Here is an 18,202-nt window from a genome sequence, read left to right as displayed (position 1 = left end):
ACGATAATGAATCTTGCCGATATTGATATGTTGTTTGGCAATGTTGTACCGCAACCGGTATGGGCCAAGATTCGTCAGGAAAACCATCCGAATGAATTAGGTGGTGCTTGGGCTGCCATAGTAGCGGCGGATGCCCGACAAACTGGTGGTGCTAAACCCGAGCAGCTGATTGCTGATCTTCCTCAAAGAATAATAACGTTAATGAAAACTCTTATGCCAGCTATGAGGGTAAATTGGGACAAATTATCAGCTTGTAAACAAAAGAAGGACGAGAGTGTCTCCGACTTCTTTACGAGGTTTGAGGAGGCATTCATTGATCATAGTGGTCAGGATATGAGTACTGAGGGTGGTCAAAGGTTGTTCGTGGACAAATTTGTTTCCAACTTATTGCCCGATTTGAGCAATAAATTAAAGAATTCAGAGAGTGCGTGGGCCGTTTCTACTTCAGCTCAGATATTGGCCACAGCACAATATTATGAGAACAGAGAGAAAGAAGAGAACGACCGCGCTGATAAAAAGACGAAAGAGCTTAAAACTAAAGTGTTGCTTCAGCAAGCATATCCTCCACGTTCGAATCAGAATACTTCGCAACAAAATAGATCACAGCCACAATCGAACCGATCACAATCTCGTAATGACTCCTCTTTTCAAAGATCGTCATTAGGGTACAATCAATGTGCTTATTGTAGACAGGAGGGACACATTAAATTCAATTGCCCTGTTTTGAACGATCGTAATAGTGGTAATTCGTCTAAAGGAGGTCGCGGTGGTTCACATCAGGTATCACGCGGTAGGGGTCGTGGTGCTCAGAATGATCGTTCTGATAACTCATCTAATTCTAACAACTGTTTTGATCAACGCGGATCTTCGCAAGGACGATCTGCGCAGTACAATGTAGACGATTATTACGTCGATCAGGGAACTGACGACAGTAATTACTAGGACAGCCAAAGACAAGGAGAGGGAGTGGTATCAGTTCCGGTTGATCAGAGAGGGCCTTACGTCGCAGTTGCTACATCGGGCGTCGTTGAGCCTTTTCTGTTGGACACTGGTGCAGCGAAAAGCTCCATTAAGCATTCGAAACTCCCTGGCGCACCTTTGTCTGGCTTAACAAATGTTTCCGTTGGATTCTCTGGCGCCCCCGTTAGCAATCCAGTTTCGCGCCCTTTGCCCCTTAAAATTGGGCCTTGTGAGCTAGAAGCACCGTTGATTTTGACTACTGGTTGTGGTGAAAATCTTTTGGGTCTGGATTTGCTTAAACGTTTGTATGCAACTCTGTACTGCTCTCCCGCGGGCGTAAAGCTTACGTTGGGAGAGAGAGTTGTCTCACCTATGTATTTGTCCCTCGATAAGCTTCCACCGGAATTGAGTTCTCTTCCTGCGTCTTTGTGGGCGACAGGTCCCAATGATGTGGGCCTGCTTGACATCTCCCCTTATGTTGTTCAGTTGAAATCTAATGTGCGATTGCCACGTATTCCCCAGTACCGTATCTCTCTTGATGGTGAACGAGCACTGTTAGCGATCATTTATGATCTGATCGAGAAAGACGTTATTGAAGAGACTCGGGGAAACGTGTGCAACAGCCCTGTACTGCCCATTTTAAAACGTACTGATCCTTCGAAACCACCTGTTTATCGTTTTGTTATCGATTTACGGGAGGTTAATAAAATTGTGATTCCTCAGTTCCCCGTTGTGCCTGACATCACGGCACTACTGACTCTGATTCCAGCTTCTGCATCGTGGTTCTCGGTGATTGACTTGAAGAATGCGTTCTTCAGCATCCCGATTGCCGAGGAGAGTAGAGACCTTTTCGGTTTCTCCCTCGGTGGACGCAGCTTCCGGTTTAAACGCGCTCCTCAGGGCTACTGTGAAAGTCCATCGATTTACAGTCAAGCCTTGAAGGGTCAACTGGATGCGTTCAAGTTGCCGGCTGGTGCGGCCTTAATCCAATACGTCGATGACTTATTGGTGGCTGCTGATACTCAGGACATTTGCAAAATTGCTACGGTGTCGTTGCTGCAACATCTCTGCGAGTTAAATCACAAGGTGTCACCTTCTAAACTCCAATATTGTTGTCAAGAAGTTACCTATTTAGGTCACTTATTGTCAAAGGAGGGAAGGCGGTTGACCCCAGAGAGAATTGCTGCAATTGCACGAATGGCTGTGCCAAAAACCCAAAGAGATGTGCGTGCCTTTCTAGGTATCACGTCGTACTGCAGGCAATGGATTCCTAATTTTTCATTGCTAGCGAAACCATTAGTGGCTCCTACGTGCAAGGATGTTTCAACTCCTTTACCATGGACGGAAGAATGTCAGAAAAGTTTTTCTGAATTACGTGCTTCATTGTGTTCGGCTCCTGTGTTAGGTACCCCTGACTACAGTAAGCCGTTCACATTGTATGTTCACGAGAGAGAAGGCTGTGCGTTGAGTGTCTTAACGCAACCTTTTGGTGGTAAGCAACGTCCATGTGCATATTTTTCCTCGACCTTGGACCCGGTAGCTAGAGCATTGCCGAGCTGCTTGAGAGCAACAGCGGCAGCTGCGGTCTCCATCCGACAATCAGCAGGATTGGTCATGGATAATATGCTTACGGTGATGGTTCCGCATGCAGTCGACACTCTTTTGAATCGTACAAAAACTCAGCACTTGACGAGTGCGAGGTTGTCTGGGTACGAGTTGACGCTGTTGGCAAGCCACATTCAAATAAAACGTTGTAATGTCCTGAACCCGGCAACTTTGTTACCAATTAGCTCAGAGTCAGATGAAATAACAGAACACGATTGTTATTTGAGGACAGAGGAGGAAACAAAAGGTCGAGTGGACCTTAAAAACACCCCATTGGAAGACCCAGATGGAACACTGTATGTGGATGGTTCGTGTTTTAAGTTGCCGAATGGCGATGTGACTACTGCTTATGCTGTTGTAACGTTGAATACTGTTGTTGAGACTGCAAGATTGAATCAGAATTCTGCCCAAGCTGCAGAACTGATCGCTCTTACCAGAGCGTGTGTGTTAGCGAAAGGGAAACGTGTGAATGTGTTTACCGATAGCCAATATGCGTTTGGCGTCGCCCATAGCTTTGGACGATTGTGGAGAGAGAGAGGTTTTCTGACCTCGCATGGTACGAAGATTCAGCATGGCCAGCTTGTGAATGATCTCTTAGATGCACTTACGTTGCCTAAGCAGGTAGCGATTGTTAAATGTAGTGCGCATCGTAAGGTGACGGATGATGTTGGTCGTGGTAATGCGTTTGCGGATGAGATTGCTAGGGAGACTGCCCGGAACCTTAGCACTCGAATGTATGTGACGAGTCCGGTTAGGTGGCCTGCAGAGTCGGGTATGTGCGAAGACACTATTGAAAGTGTGAAAGAAATTCAGAAAGAGGCCACCGAGACTGAAAAGACGAAGTGGGAAGAAAGTACGGGAAAGTTGGATGTGAATGGTTGTTGGATTGATTTGTCGGATCAGAAAAGATGGTTGTTGCCTGATGCATATGTGCTGGCCGTTGTGACAATGGCGCATGGGTTAGCACATATTAGCGCGAAAGGTATTTGCAAGTTGCTGTCCCCTGTGTGGAAAAATGACGGTATCGCGAAATGTGCTGAACGTCTGGTCAAAAATTGTATGGTGTGTATGATGTACAATCCTGGCAAAGGAACCCCAACTCCTCCTGGCAGTTTTGCTCCTCCTTCATGTCCCTTTGAGGTGATTCAATTGGACTTCATCCATATGGAGCGATGCAATAACCTGAAATACGTTTTAGTAGTGGTTTGCGCATTCTCCCGATGGATCGAGGCCTATCCTCTCAAAGACAATACTGCTTTGTCTACTGCGAAAATCCTACTGAAGGAATACTTTCCTCGGTACGGAATGCCTAGAGTCGTGTGGTCAGATAACGGAAGTGAGTTTGTGGGAAGTGTGATGAAGAGTGTGTGTAAGGGCCTTGGAATTAATCAGAAATTCCATAGTGCCAATCATCCCCAGTCAGCTGGTTTGGTTGAAGGGTATAACGGCACCCTTAAACTGAAACTAGCAAAGATTCAGGCTACGACTGGTCTTTCGTGGCCTGACGCTTTACCCTTAGCATTACTGTCAACTAGGGCGACTGTACACTCCCGAGTAGGGCTTAGTCCCTATGAAATAGTGTTCGGTCGTCCTGCGAATGTTTGGGGGGTTCCTAGGCCAGGTATGTTCTGTGATCTTGAGTATCCAATGCTGATCGATTATCTTCATGACTTGACTGCTAAACTGAGGTTAATTCACCAACAGGTTTACGACGCACTGCCGACGCAGACGGAGGGTCCAGGCCACCAGCTCCAGCCCGGAGATTGGGTGGTGACGCGCAACTTTTCGCGCAAGAACAATTTGGATCCGAGGTTCACTGGACCCTACCAGGTTCTCCTTGCCACGAGGACTGCTGTTCGTCTTGAGGGACGGAAAAACTGGGTGCACGCCACCCACACCAAAAAGGTCCCTATCCCTTTGCCGGCAGACCCGTGGGTGAGGAGAGGCATTGCATCAACTGAAACCGAAGGATTGCCGGCGTTTGTACCTTTTAGCGACGCACAGCCTGTCGGAGAATCCTCAGTGCAGCAGAAAGACACTGTTGAACATTTGTCATCAAAAGACTCAAGACCAGAACACTCAACTGATCAGCAGGACGTTGTCTCTTCAAAGGATCCTTTGTTTGGCGAGCAGACACGTCCTGGGAAAACCCGATTCTTTTTGCGATCTAGCACTAAAGACTAATAAAAGATCCTGTTTTGCTTTATTGACAACTGCTCTAATCCCGTTTTCCGTGATCAGTTTGAAGATTTGTATTATTGTGATTATTTTTGTATATATTCATTGAGCTTCGTTCCTTACACCTTTTTGCTTCCACAGCCGAGAGACATTGTTTTTGCATACATATATATTTGTGCAATAAAGGCCGTAGGGCCGCGCGCGTACTTCCTTCTGGTTAGTAGGTCTTGACGCTAGGTTAAAGACCGTCGGTTCCTGGGAACTCCTAGGGATTGACTACTGCTACACAGAACGAAGTGCGTCAAGAAACGTTGTGGACGGTCGTAGGGAATGGCATTTTCGAAGCTGATGGACTTGGAAGAAGCTCAAGCTCGAAGATTCAAGCTGCAGCAACTTAGCCGTACGAAATGTTTTATATTCCAAGTATTTGTATTATTTTTTACTGTTTCTGCATTATTGGCGGGTGGGGTGTATTACATGATATCTTACTTCTTACCTTCTGCCATACCTACTCCTACCCCTGACCCTAAACTCACCTCCACTGCTTCTCCTCATTCTTTTCATGTCTTACCTGAACACGAGCAGGCTAGACGTGCAGAATTCCGCAATAATTCCTTTATTCAGCTCCTTCACCAGCATCAGTTAGTGTTTAACACTACTAATTGTTGGGTGTGTGGGTTGATGCCACATACTACGGATAAGGGAATTCCATATCTGGTGTTACCGTACAGTTCCCAAGGGTCTGCTCGAGCATTTCAAACAATGTTTCGAAGCGCGCTAGGTTTCCACCCCATTCGAGAACCACGCTCTCCCTACTCTGGTCCTACTTCGTATCAAAAACCTTTGTCTATAGCAATTGAGGATTTAGATAGTGATATCTATGATCCCTCGCTTATTCCTGAAGAAGAGGTACAAGCTTACAGGGTCCTGAGTAGAGGCGAGTATAGTGTGTTCACTAGTGAAAAGCAGCTTAAAAGCTCACCTCCGATATGGGTCGTACCCCACATTGGTAATTTTTGTCTAATGGGTCGTGGTCGAAGATCGAAAGCCCGACTTGGAGAGAGTGCTTGCACTGAAAATTACATTCTGCCGATGGTCTCGTCCCCTGTGTTTCTGGCTGCCAAGGGTACATACTTTATCTGCCATGATCGTGCGTACGCATGGTTGCCCGCTGACTTCATGGGCTCATGCTTCATCGCAAATTTGTTGCCTCCGACGTTTACCGTAGATGCAGATTATCACAAGACTAGAGTTGTGAGAGGCGTAATTAGCGAAGAGGACACTGCCGGTCAAGAGGCAGGAGACTTTTTCAAGGGTTTCCTCCCGTTTTGGGGACCTATGGTTAATAGTAGGAACCTGAGACAGTTGACTCGAGTGGTAGAATCGACAGCTAACATTACTGCCAGTGCCCTTGGTAATATCACCACAGAACTTCAGGCGGATAGACTCATGACGTTACAAAACCGTATGGTTTTAGACGTGATCTTAGCAGATCGTGGTGGGGTATGTAAGGTGATCCATTCGAGCTGCTGCATTTTCATTCCTGATAACGCTCCGACCGTTTATCAAGCCATCTCGAAGTTGCATAAGATCTCCGAATCCATACACGTGGATGTAGGGGATTGGGCGCTACTTGGGTGGTTTTGGGGCCTGATGTCGACTTGGGGTTGGAAGATTCTGATGATCGTCGGAGTTGTTGTGGCGTTCCTGTTCACGTGTTGCCTTTGTGTGCAGTGCGGCCCTGCCTTATGTGGCCTTTGTGCTACAACGTGTATGAGACAGCCGCATGTTACCAAGGGAACTCGGTTGGACAGAGCTATGCTACAGCAACATTTAGATGGTCTGATGAATATCGAGTATGATTCCGACTAGCGCTTGCCTACATGAGGGCAAAAGGAGCGTCTGAGGTTCCGTGACAATTGTTAGTGGTGTTTTCGACTCGCACGAATATGGTCGAGTCTGGTATCTATGAACCGCAAATGACGAGTTTAGTAAGTGTGCGCAGTTTCGCTGTACTAACTCAAACCGTTCGTTTGTTATGTGGGTTTTTCATCTGTACCCACGGGTTCCATCTTAGATACGTCATCCATTTTGTCTCTTGCCCTCAAGTAGCCAGCGAACGGACGTTGTCCGCTTCGCGACCCTGGGACTCCCAAGATATTTGCGGAAGACACATGTCTTTTGTAAGTGTCTTTATGATGAGGGGGATGATACTGTAAGGCAGATGGCCCCGCTCGAGGCTCATCTCGCCGTGCCGGTTTATTGTCTTAGCCGCGCATCTCATTAGGCACATCCCTTTGATGCCTGTATCTCGTGTCTCTCGATACCTCCCTTTTACACCCTTTCCGATTTCCCCACTGTCTCCGTCTTCCTCTACACCTGTTCTTGTTCCTATTTTGATTTGTTTTATTGCCGATTGGAATGCACTAATGTTGGGAAGATGGGTTTTTACAGTTGGGAACCGCCAAATGTTTCCGCACTTATGTTCCGGGCCTTGTGTGTATCAAAGTGACCAAAGCGACCCCTCTGGGGGATAATTATGGGAACCGGGTCATAAACTTTTGTGTTCAATGTAACTCTATGGGATAACCATGTATAAAAGGAGCGATCCGCAGAACCAATTTGAAGCAGACGCTCTGAACTACACTTGTTGTACTTCCGTGATTTCTGTGTTTCCCTGCAGCAAATAAACCTTGAATCTTTGACGCTGAAGGAAGTGTCCCGTGTCTCTGTGATTCGTACGCCGGAGCAGGTTACCCACGAAGGTTTCAGGTGTTGTGCCCTGGCACCGCTGGGTTCTAAATAACCCAGTCCTTCAGCAGGTCTATCGATAACCTGAGTCACTTGACATTTTTATGGTTGCCTGGAAATTGATGGAGGCAAGAAAAAGGTAGCAGGTACTTTTAAAACCATATTGTACCTAAAAACACGGTGCCCCCCCAAGTCAGCACCCGGTGCGGTGGCACTGATCGCACCGCTCTAGAGCCTTTCCTCCAAATAACCGATTTGTCCAGAAGACCTAAGGTATATGCACTTTCAGTCCCTGCTTCTGAGGAAATAACAGAAAACGATGCAGCTGAGCTGAAACATGCGTCATGGGCTTTTCATGATTTGTTTTAGTTGCATTGATATAAATGTGATCCAGGGTAGTTTGGTGCTAACTATCACAAGGCTTCAGTAGCTGCCCATCCCCTGCCAGAGTGGCCGAAGGAGGGACGTAGGAGGGAGGTAGGGGGTGTTTAGGGACAAAAAAATAATAATAATAATTTACCTAACAGCTGCATTGCACTCTTCCTGTCTTCTTGGCACAAGCTCCCCGACTGCACTGCGGCCAATACTGATGCTGCTTTTGATTGGCCTTAGCACTTTCAACTTGCTCTCCCAGGCAGATTGGAGCCTGTGCCCGCTCTCTCCAGTCCCAGCAGCGCAGCTGGGGCTGGAGAGAGCTTCAATGTTCATGCCGGTTTGGCCGGCCTGAGATAGCCAGCCAAACTGTCATGCGCACTGTAACTGTGCCTACCACTCCCCCACCAGCAGTGTCATCCCCCACGATTTGCCCCCAAGATTTGTCATAGTCATGGGGTGGGTCAAGGGGGATTAAAATAACAAGCATTGGCATAACCAATGGGTCTTGCATTTGGGACCTAATAAGTGTTTAGCCATGCAATAGTTGATGTTGTTGCACCAAGGATATTCTGCTGCATAACTAAATACTTATAGGGTCCAAAAAGCGAGACCTTTCGGCTATGCCAATGTTTGTTTGTTTTTAGTTGCTATTTTGTTTAAGTTGCCAGATCTACAATAGCTTGACATGGTTTTTGTTAACAGTTCTTTGCATCAAATGAACTTGTTTTCATTGCTCTGATTGTTGTTTCCATTCTGGTTGTAGGAAGCAGTCATTCCCGGGGGTGTGGGGGCTGCCTAGCTATGTGCATGCGCTGAACTTTGCAAATGGGAAAAAGCCTGATGCAGGCGCAATTTACAACTGTGGAGTGATTGAGCCCCAGGCAGCATGACTCACTCACACAGGAGTTCATGCACTGCAACTGCATATTCAGCATGGTTTAAGGAGACTCTACCCACTCCCTTCCAGGCATGGAACACACATTTACCAAGAAACTCTGAGAAGAGCCTGCCTGCTGCACTGACGGCTGGTGGTGTGTGTGCCTGGTGAAAGCATGCACTGACAGCTGGTGGTGTGTGTGCCTGGTGAAAGTGTGCACTGACGGCTGGTGGTGTGTGTGCCCGGTGAAAGTGGGCACTGACGGCTGGTGGTGTGTGTGCCCGGTGGAAGCAGGCACTGATGGCTGGTGGTGTGTGTGCCTGGTGGAAGCGTGCACTGAAGGCTGGTGGTGTGTGTGCCTGGTGGAAGCATGCACTGATGGCTGGTGGTGTGTGTGCCTGTTGGAAGCGTACACTGATGGCTGGTGGTGTGTGTGCCTGTTGGAAGCGTGCACTGACGGCTGGTGGTGTGTGTGCCTGGTGGAAGCTTGCACTGGTGGCTGGTGCTGTGTGTGCATGGTGGAAGCATGCACTGACGGCTGGTGGTGTGTGTGCCTGGTGGAAACGTGCACAGACGGCTGGTGGTGTGTATGCTTGGTGAAAGCGTGCACTGACAGCTGGTGGTGTGTGTGCCTGTTGGAAGCGTGCACTGATGGCTGGTGGTGTGTGTGCCTGTTGGAAGCGTGCACTGACGGCTGGTGGTGTGTGTGCCTGGTGGAAGCTTGCACTGGTGGCTGGTGCTGTGTGTGCATGGTGGAAGCATGCACTGACGGCTGGTGGTGTGTGTGCCTGGTGGAAGCGTGCACAGACGGCTGGTGGTGTGTATGCTTGGTGAAAGCGTGCACTGACAGCTGGTGGTGTGTGTGCCTGGTGGAAGCGTGCACTGATGGCTGGTGGTGTGTGTGTGCCTGGTAAATGCGTGCACTGACTGCTGGTGGTGTGTGCCTGGTGGAAGGGTGCACCAACGGCTGGTGGTGTGTGTGTCTGGTGGAAGCGTGCACTGACGGCTGGTGGTGTGTGTGCCTGGTGGAAGCATGCACTGACGGCTGCTGATGTGTGTGCCTAGTGAAAGCGTGCACTGACGGCTGGTGATGTGTGTGCCTGGTGGAAGCGTGCACTGACGGCTGGTGGTGTGTGTGCCTGGTGAAAGTGTGCACTGACGACTGATGGTGTATGTGCCTGGTAGAAACAGGAGCATTCATTATAATAGAAGACACAAATGTAACTGACGAAGAGGGAGGGGGAGAAGGCAGGTGGAGTGCGAGCAGAGGAGCATGAGTCACAGGTAGAAGATGCAAATGAAGCTGACCAGGAGGGAGGGGGAAAAGGGAGGGGGTAGTGCAAGCAGAAGAGCCTGATTACAGCAATAAAAACACAGATGGCAGCTGTGCACGTACACAAGCCTGTGAACGCATTCTGTAAGCCAGCAAAAACCTCTGGCGGGACTTTTAAAAGCCACTTACTAAATGTCTCGAAGAGACAGAGCATGCGCTGTCTCGGGCGAGACCTAAAAAGGGTTTAAAAGCGATTTTATTATGGTTTTATTTGAGAGTGGTGTCGGGTGGGTGGGGAGGTGGAACTCCTCTACCCTAATGGAGGGGCTGCTGCTGCAAGGCTTTTGCCGAGCAGAGATGTCCAGTTTTCCAGTTTTGTAATGGTTGCTAGTGTCACACAAGTTGATTGCCATGACTACAGTGTTGTGCTAGAATGTTGTACAACGCTCTGAAACGGGGCCGTCCTTTGGTACAGGTGAGTTGCATACGGCACTCATTTTCAGAGGGGTGAAAGGAGGTATCTGTACTAAAGCCATATATGCAGCTCTGACCTGGTGCCAGTGCTTCATCTTAAATTGTATTTAATTGTTTTTTTCTACATGCTGCAGGTGCCAGTGTTTGAAAGCACTTGCCCCTTACTGTTCTTCACCAACAACTTGGCATCAGTGAGAAGGAGCTAAGCTTGGGGAGGAGCAGATATGTTTACACTCAGAGGCCAGTCACTGCACTTATATAACCAGCCAGTGACTGACCAGTGAATATAAAGGGCCCGTTTGTTTTATTTCACTCACCAGCATCAAGAGCATGGGCGTCCGCAGGAGGGGGCAAGGAGTGGCACTTGCTCCCCCTGGAGCGCCCCTCCTTGCCCCCACTGGGGACGCACACGCTTTTACCGACGCCTTTTGTCCGTAATTCTGGGCCCTGCAGGGAGCAGAGCTGTTCCCTGCCAGAGGCCTCAACTCCCTGATGGGGCACCTCGCACTTCTCCTTGCAGCCCCTCCCGCCCATAGTCATTCTGTCTGTGGATGATTATCACATACAGAATGACAATGGCCAGTTTGAGCTGCTAAAGCATACTTCCCACCATGCCCGGTTCTAGAGGGTGGGCCAGGCCCTTTCAAGAAATACCCTGGTCCACCCCAAGCCATTAAGAACTGAAAAATAAGATTTTCACTCTAATGTTTCACGGAGGGATGAAGTCTCGTGGGCTGTACCTCATTGTTTATTTAAATACTGCATGATTTAAGGTACAATATTTTCAAAGGCTCAAACAAAGAAACTAAAGTCCTTTAGGGCGAGAGCCCCTTGTACAACACTTGACTACAATACTGTCCAAAACTTGCAAACAGGTCTGGCATAGGTTAAACAGAAGGTCAATGACGAATGAGAAAAAGATGAGACTGGGCGTCTCTACAGTCCCAAATGGGGGCTTGACTCACATCGACAAAATGTACCTAAATAAACAGAATGTGGTAAACCTACGGTGTAGGAAGTTGGCTTTTTTGTAGTGTACCAAAAAGAAATAGATTGTACATAAAGTCTAGATGACTCTAATTGGTTTACAGGGCTTAAATTAATAATCCCAAATGCGCTCTTTTGTGGTAGTGTGGGCTAGCAGTTTAGGTTTATCAGAGGGTAGTGTTAAGCATTTGTTGAGCACGCAGTCAATAAATGAGACACACTTAAGAAGAAATTCTGATAGTGGCTGTGGGTGGGGTAAAATCTATGAAACTTACAGCTCACTTACATTGTGTATAGTGCACGACTGTTAGATTCAAGCCTTCGGGATAGCTTGTCCCCTACTTATGGCCCATTTAGGCCAGGGTAGACCATTCTCTGTCATTTCCGAATAGATTGATCTGTCACTAATGTCTTCAACATTCCATTTCCAGGTGGCAATTGAGTGTCCCTTCTTTATTGTAACTTCCCTGATGGCTCCATCATTCAGCCTTATATTTCGGTTGATGACACTTGAGCATCAGTTTGCACAAGCACCATTTCTTTTTGATTGAGAATCCGTGTCTTTCCTTCTGGCCAGCCTGGAATCTGGAATTTTCCTTCCCATTGGTTGAATCAGGATCTTGATAGTGAGCGTCCAGTGGATTCAAAATGTGGCATCTCAGCTGTTTGGTATGGAGGAGTATGCATAGGTGGCCAACCAATCATACTATATGAAGGTCTCGCCACTGAAAGAAAAGTTCTTTCAAGGCTCCCACCTGTTCTATTGTAAATGTAGATAGTCTTATTGCTTAATGATTAACCTGTCCCAAGTAGTTCTTCGACTTTTCTTTTTTTTTTTCCTGTTATCCCATGCTTCTCTACCTTAAGACTTTTCCTGTGTACTCGTATTTTTATCCCATGCTTGCTCTTGCCCTCCTATTACTGCATGTATAATGTGTCATGCTTTTCATTATGTATAATTAGCTTTGATCACTGTAAAGCGCTCTGATATCCGCAAGGATCTTGTTCGCGCTCTATAAAACCCTCAAAATAAAAATAAATAAATAAAATAAATATTAATACTATTGACATATGTTAGTTTCAGGCCTGAGGAGTGGTAAGAAATTCTGGTAAGTGGTAAGTAGCTGCTTAGATAAACAAATGAACATCACAGACATCGTGGACACTTTCACTCATGCTAATGAGGCTGCTTGCTCCCACCACAAGGTTCATATGAGCTGAAAACAGTGATGTAACAGAAACATATTGCAAAGGATTTTCTTTTTCCCTGAAAAGTGAGTACAAATGTGTACACAATTAGAATACAGATTCACTCGGGGTATGCTTTAATTTCTTCCCGCTTTGAGGCTATTTAAAGATTTGCAGCATTACATAAAAAATAAATTAATGGAAAAAGTTAAAAAAAAGAAAAGTTTTATCTTGTCATTGGCTAAATGAAAGAACATTCTATGCATAAAAAGCAGCAACATGTGCTGGCGCACAGTGGAAGATCCTTTCCAAAGGTTGATTGGTTACCTTATTGCTATAGTTTGGTGTCAAACTGGTACCAATAAGGTGCATTCTATGCCCAGACAGTGTTAACAAGTGTAAAGAAGTCAAAATAATTAAATAATACTCACAAAATATGCAGCATCATGCCAGATAATTTACCTTTTCTTGCTGCATTCTTTAGTCAACCCTGACTCATAATTTAGCCTTCCCCTGCCGCATAATTCCAGTGGCCCTGCCTACGTGTAACAGTTAAGACACTTTAATTATTCTCAGCATGGTCACCTCAGGATTTCATTCTTATTAGGCTAATAAAATGGGTGTCTCATGGTCGAATAATAGGAACTCTTGTGGCTATATGTAAGGCGCCCATAGAATGGAGTGGCCAAAAGAAGCAACATCTCAGGCAAAAAGACCTGGACAGAGTCAAAGCCAGATCGGAGAACGAGAGGCCAATTACAAATGGACTAAAGGAGGAGTTCCAGGTGGATAATTTTAGGGTTTAGGGTGGATATGGGTTATGGGATACCAGGGGGTTAATTTTAGGGTTCAGGGCAGGTGTGGGTGTTAAGGGGCCCGGGGGGTAATTTTAGGGTTCAGAGCTTGTAGGAGTTTTTGGTGGGCAGGGGTAATTTTAGGGTTCTGGGTGGGTATGGGTTTTGGGGTGCCAGGGGGATAATTTTAGGGTTCATTTTGGGTATGGGTTTTGGGGTAACAGGGGGGTAATTTTAGGGTTCAGGGTGGGTATGGGCTTTGGGGTGCAAGGGGGGACATTTTAGGGTTCAGCGCGGGTATGGGTTTTGGGGTGCCAGGGGGACAATTTTAGGGTCAGGCGGGTATGGGTTATGGGCTTTGGGGTGCCAGGGGGCTAATTTTAGAGCTCAGGGAATGTATGAGTTTTAAGGGGTCAGGGGGGTAATTTTAGGGTTCATGTGTGCTCTAATTGTTGTCCAGTTTCAAATGCAGAATTCACCACTTTTTTTTCTCAGCTTGGCCTGAGCATGCATTACCCGACCTTGATTGTCTGCCACTTTAGCCTCGTCCCCATTGATTAACATTAGCCACACCCCTTCATTTGCCAGGTTAGCCCCCCTGGAAACATTTCTGCGGACGTCCTTGATCAAGAGCACCATATTTGGTACCACACAGGGCGCTATATCAGCAAAACCTGCTGTAAAACGGGTCCAAACTACGAGCTTTATTCACACGCACGTCCAAGCCCGGTCTGGCCATAGCGGGCACCGGGCAATCCCCCGCTGCGCCGCACGGGTGAGGACCGGTTCTGGGCCCCTGGGGGACGTTTTTGTTACAGGGCCGTTTTTGCAGCATAGCTGCAAAATCATCCCTGTACCACAATCGGCCGAAACCGGCCTTGGCAAAGAACTTGGCATATCCTCCACTCCACCCCCCCACCCACCCCCCTAGTGGGGAGGGGGCCCGCCGAGCACTTTGCCAGGGCCGGTTGTTGTTCCCAGTCTGGACCTGCACACGTCTATTTCATGGAATCGTATTCGTATGTAATCTTTATATATGTTGAATCATGATGTATTCTCGGAAGAGCGTACTTATGTTGCAGCATGACCTTTTCTTAGAAGACTATGCATTGACGTTCACTTTTGAATCTCACGGTCACAAAGCTGATCCAAGCAAGGGAAGAAGGAGCCCAGGTGCGTTCCCATAGTCACCACTAGTGAGTTCCGGGTCACAGGAAACAAAACAACCTAGTGCGCCTCACTTCCGGGTCACAGGGAAACAAAGCTAGCTAGTGTTTCGTCATAAATAGAGCGCACACCGCTAGCCCCTCCTCCGGATCGCCCCTCAGGACTCTGGTACTTGCAGTTCTTCAGTGGATCACCCAGGTGGGTGCAAGTCGGTACTTGTAGGACTGATGAATCTCTAGACCCGATACATGTCCCGGGTTTTAGGATATCGCCTGAGACATGTCTCGGGTTTCGGGATGACTTCCCTCATCAGTAGAGAAAGATTGTTTAGGGGTGGAAGAGAAGGCCGCCACACAACAGTCAAAGGCCTCGATGCCAGAACCAGCACGCAGGTGCGTCTTCCAAGAGCCCGTCGGCCCAAAGCTCAAAGGAGCCGTATTGTGTTTCGTCATAAATGGAGTGCACACCGCTAGCTCCTCCTCCGGATCGCCCCTCAGGACTCTGGTACTTGCAGTTCTTCAGTGGATCACCCAGGTGGGTGCAAGTCGGTACGTGTAGGACTGATGAATCTCTAGACCCGATACATGTCCCGGGTTTTAGGATATTGCCTGAGACATGTCTCGGGTTTCGGGATGACTTCCCTCATCAGTAGAGAAAGATTGTTTAGGGGTGGAAGAGAAGGCCGCCACACAACAGTCAAAGGCCTCGATGCCAGAACCGGCACGCAGGTGCGTCTTCCAAGAGCCCGTCGGCCCAAAGCTCAAAGGAACCGTATTGTGTTTCATCATAAATGGAGCGCACACCGCTAGCCCCTCCTCCGGATCGCCCCTCAGGACTCTGGTACTTGCAGTTCTTCAGTGGATCACCCAGGTGGGTGCAAGTCGGTACTTGTAGGACTGATGAATCTCTAGACCCGATACATGTCCCGGGTTTTAGGATATCGCCGAGACATGTCTCGGGTTTCGGGATGACTTCCCTCATCAGTAGGGAAAGATTGTGTAGGGGTGGAAGAGAATGCCGCCACACAACAGTCAAAGGCCTCGATGCCAGAACCGGCACGCAGGTGCGTCTTCCAAGAGCCCGTCGGCCCAAAGCTCAAGGGAGCCGTATTGTGTTTCGTCATAAATGGAGTGCACACCGCTAGCCCCTCCTCAGGATCGCCCCTCAGGACTCTGGTACTTGCAGTTCTTCAGTGGATCACCCAGGTGGGTGCAAGTCGGTACTTGTAGGACTGATGAATCTCTAGACCAGATACATGTCCCGGACTTTAGGATATCGCCCGAGACATGTCTCGGGTTTCGGGATGACTTCCCTCATCAGTAGAGAAAGATTGTTTAGGGGTGGAAGAGAAGGCCACCACACAACAGTCAAAGGCCTCGATGCCAGAACCGGCACGCAGGTGCGTCTTCCAAGAGCCCGTCGCCCAAAGCTCAAGGGAGCCGTATTGTGTTTCGTCATAAATGGAGCGCACACCGCTAGCCCCTCCTCCGGATCGCCCCTCAGGACTCTGGTACTTGCAGTTCTTCAGTGGATCATCCAGGTGGGTGCAAGTCGGTACTTGTAGGACTGATGAATCTCTAGACCCAATACATGTCCCGGGCTTTAGGATATCGCCCGAGACATGTCTCGGGTTTCGGGATGACTTCCCTCATCAGTAGAGAAAGATTGTTTAGGGGTGGAAGAGAAGGCCGCCACACAACATTCAAAGGCCTCGATGCCAGAACCGGCACACAGGTGCGTCTTCCAAGAGCCCGTCGGCCCAAAGCGCAAGGGAGCCGTATTGTGTTTCGTCATAAATGGAGCGCACACCGCTAGCCCCTCCTCCGGATCGCCCCTCAGGACTCTGGTACTTGCAGTTCTTCAGTGGATCACCCAGGTGGGTGCAAGTCGGTACTTGTAGGACTGATGAATCTCTAGACCCGATACATGTCCCGGGTTTTAGGATATCGCCCGAGACATGTCTTGGGTTTCGGGATGACTTCCCTGCAGTAGAGAAAGATTGTTTAGGGGTGGAAGAGAAGGCCGCCACACAACAGTCAAAGGCCTCGATGCCAGAACCGGCACGCAGGTGCGTCTTCCAAGAGCCCGTCGGCCCAAAGCTCAAGGGAGCTCAAGGGAGCTGTATTGTGTTTCATCATAAATGGAGCGCACACCGCTAGCCCCTCCTCCGGATCGCCCCTCAGGACTCTGGTACTTGCAGTTCTTCAGTGGATCACCCAGGTGGGTGCAAGTCGGTACTTGTAGGACTGATGAATCTCTAGACCCGATACATGTCCCGGGTTTTAGGATATCGCCTGAGACATGTCTCTGGTTTCGGGATGACTTCCCTCATCATTAGAGAAAGATTGTTTAGCGGTGCACACGTCTATTTCATGGAATCGTATTCGTATGTAATCTTTATATATGTTGAATCATGATGTATTCTCGGAAGAGCGTACTTATGTTGCAGCATGACCTTTTCTTAGAAGACTATGCATTGACGTTCACTTTTGAATCTCACGGTCACAAAGCTGATCCAAGCAAGGGAAGAAGGAGCCCAGGTGCGTTCCCATAGTCACCACTAGTGAGTTCCGGGTCACAGGAAACAAAACAACCTAGTGCGCCTCACTTCCGGGTCACAGGGAAACAAAGCTAGCTAGTGTGCCTCATTTCATTGTGACCAAGTGTATGCTAGGAATTGGAATTTTGATTATTGCATTTAGGCCCGAGCACCAGAAAAATGCCAGCGGGTTGAAGATAATGATCAGGATTACCAGGAAAGAAACATAACCCAGGGTGTGCTGACAGATGGAGGGGATGAAATACAGAAAGTCTGATATTCAGAGGCAACAAGCATGTATTAATAACAAAGCACAGTTATCAATAACTCATGAGCCGTGCAGGGATGGATGATGATAGTTTAACTTGTAAGATTTTTATTGAACTGGTCTGGTAATGTAGGTATAATTTAATTTCTTATGTCTCTTTTAGATTTTCCGCTTCGATTCCTAAAAGGCAAAAAGAGCTCATTGTACTTAGAACTGACCTCGACAGTCGGTTCTTGGAGTAATAAAGATACATATTTATTTTCCAACTTCATTTGAATTACCGACAAGTTATTTGTAATCATGTTTAATTACGAAATATAGTAGTTCAAGACTAGTCAAGGTTTGTGAAATAAAACTATGGGACACGAAAATCGAAATATATAGCAATCCTTCCAGAAATAAGTCACTATAGGAAGAAGTATTTCAGATGATTAACATGTTGACAATGTAGAATTACCTACTTGCCAGGGTATGACGGTAGAGATAAGAAAGGGCCATGTTGACAAAGTCATGCTAATTTACTGAGTTCCTCACATCAGGTGCATCGTTATAGATCTTTAAATCTTCCAGGAGGGTTGGCTGTAAGAGAAACGACACTTTAATTTCCTGTTTCCCAATATATCACCAGCATCCATCCATTCTAGAATATCAAGGGTTGGGTCCCTGCACTTAGTGGCTACAGGAGATCCCTTCTTCTTCTTTGCCGCTCCCTTGTTTAAGTTTCACCTAGGAGAACCTTTCAGATGTCTGTTATTGAAGATCTATT

Source organism: Lissotriton vulgaris, chromosome 5 (assembly GCF_964263255.1).
Source record: "Lissotriton vulgaris chromosome 5, aLisVul1.2, whole genome shotgun sequence".
NCBI lineage: Eukaryota > Metazoa > Chordata > Amphibia > Caudata > Salamandridae > Lissotriton > Lissotriton vulgaris.
The sequence above is the reverse complement of the archived record's forward strand: the minus strand, read 5'-3'. Positions refer to the sequence as shown.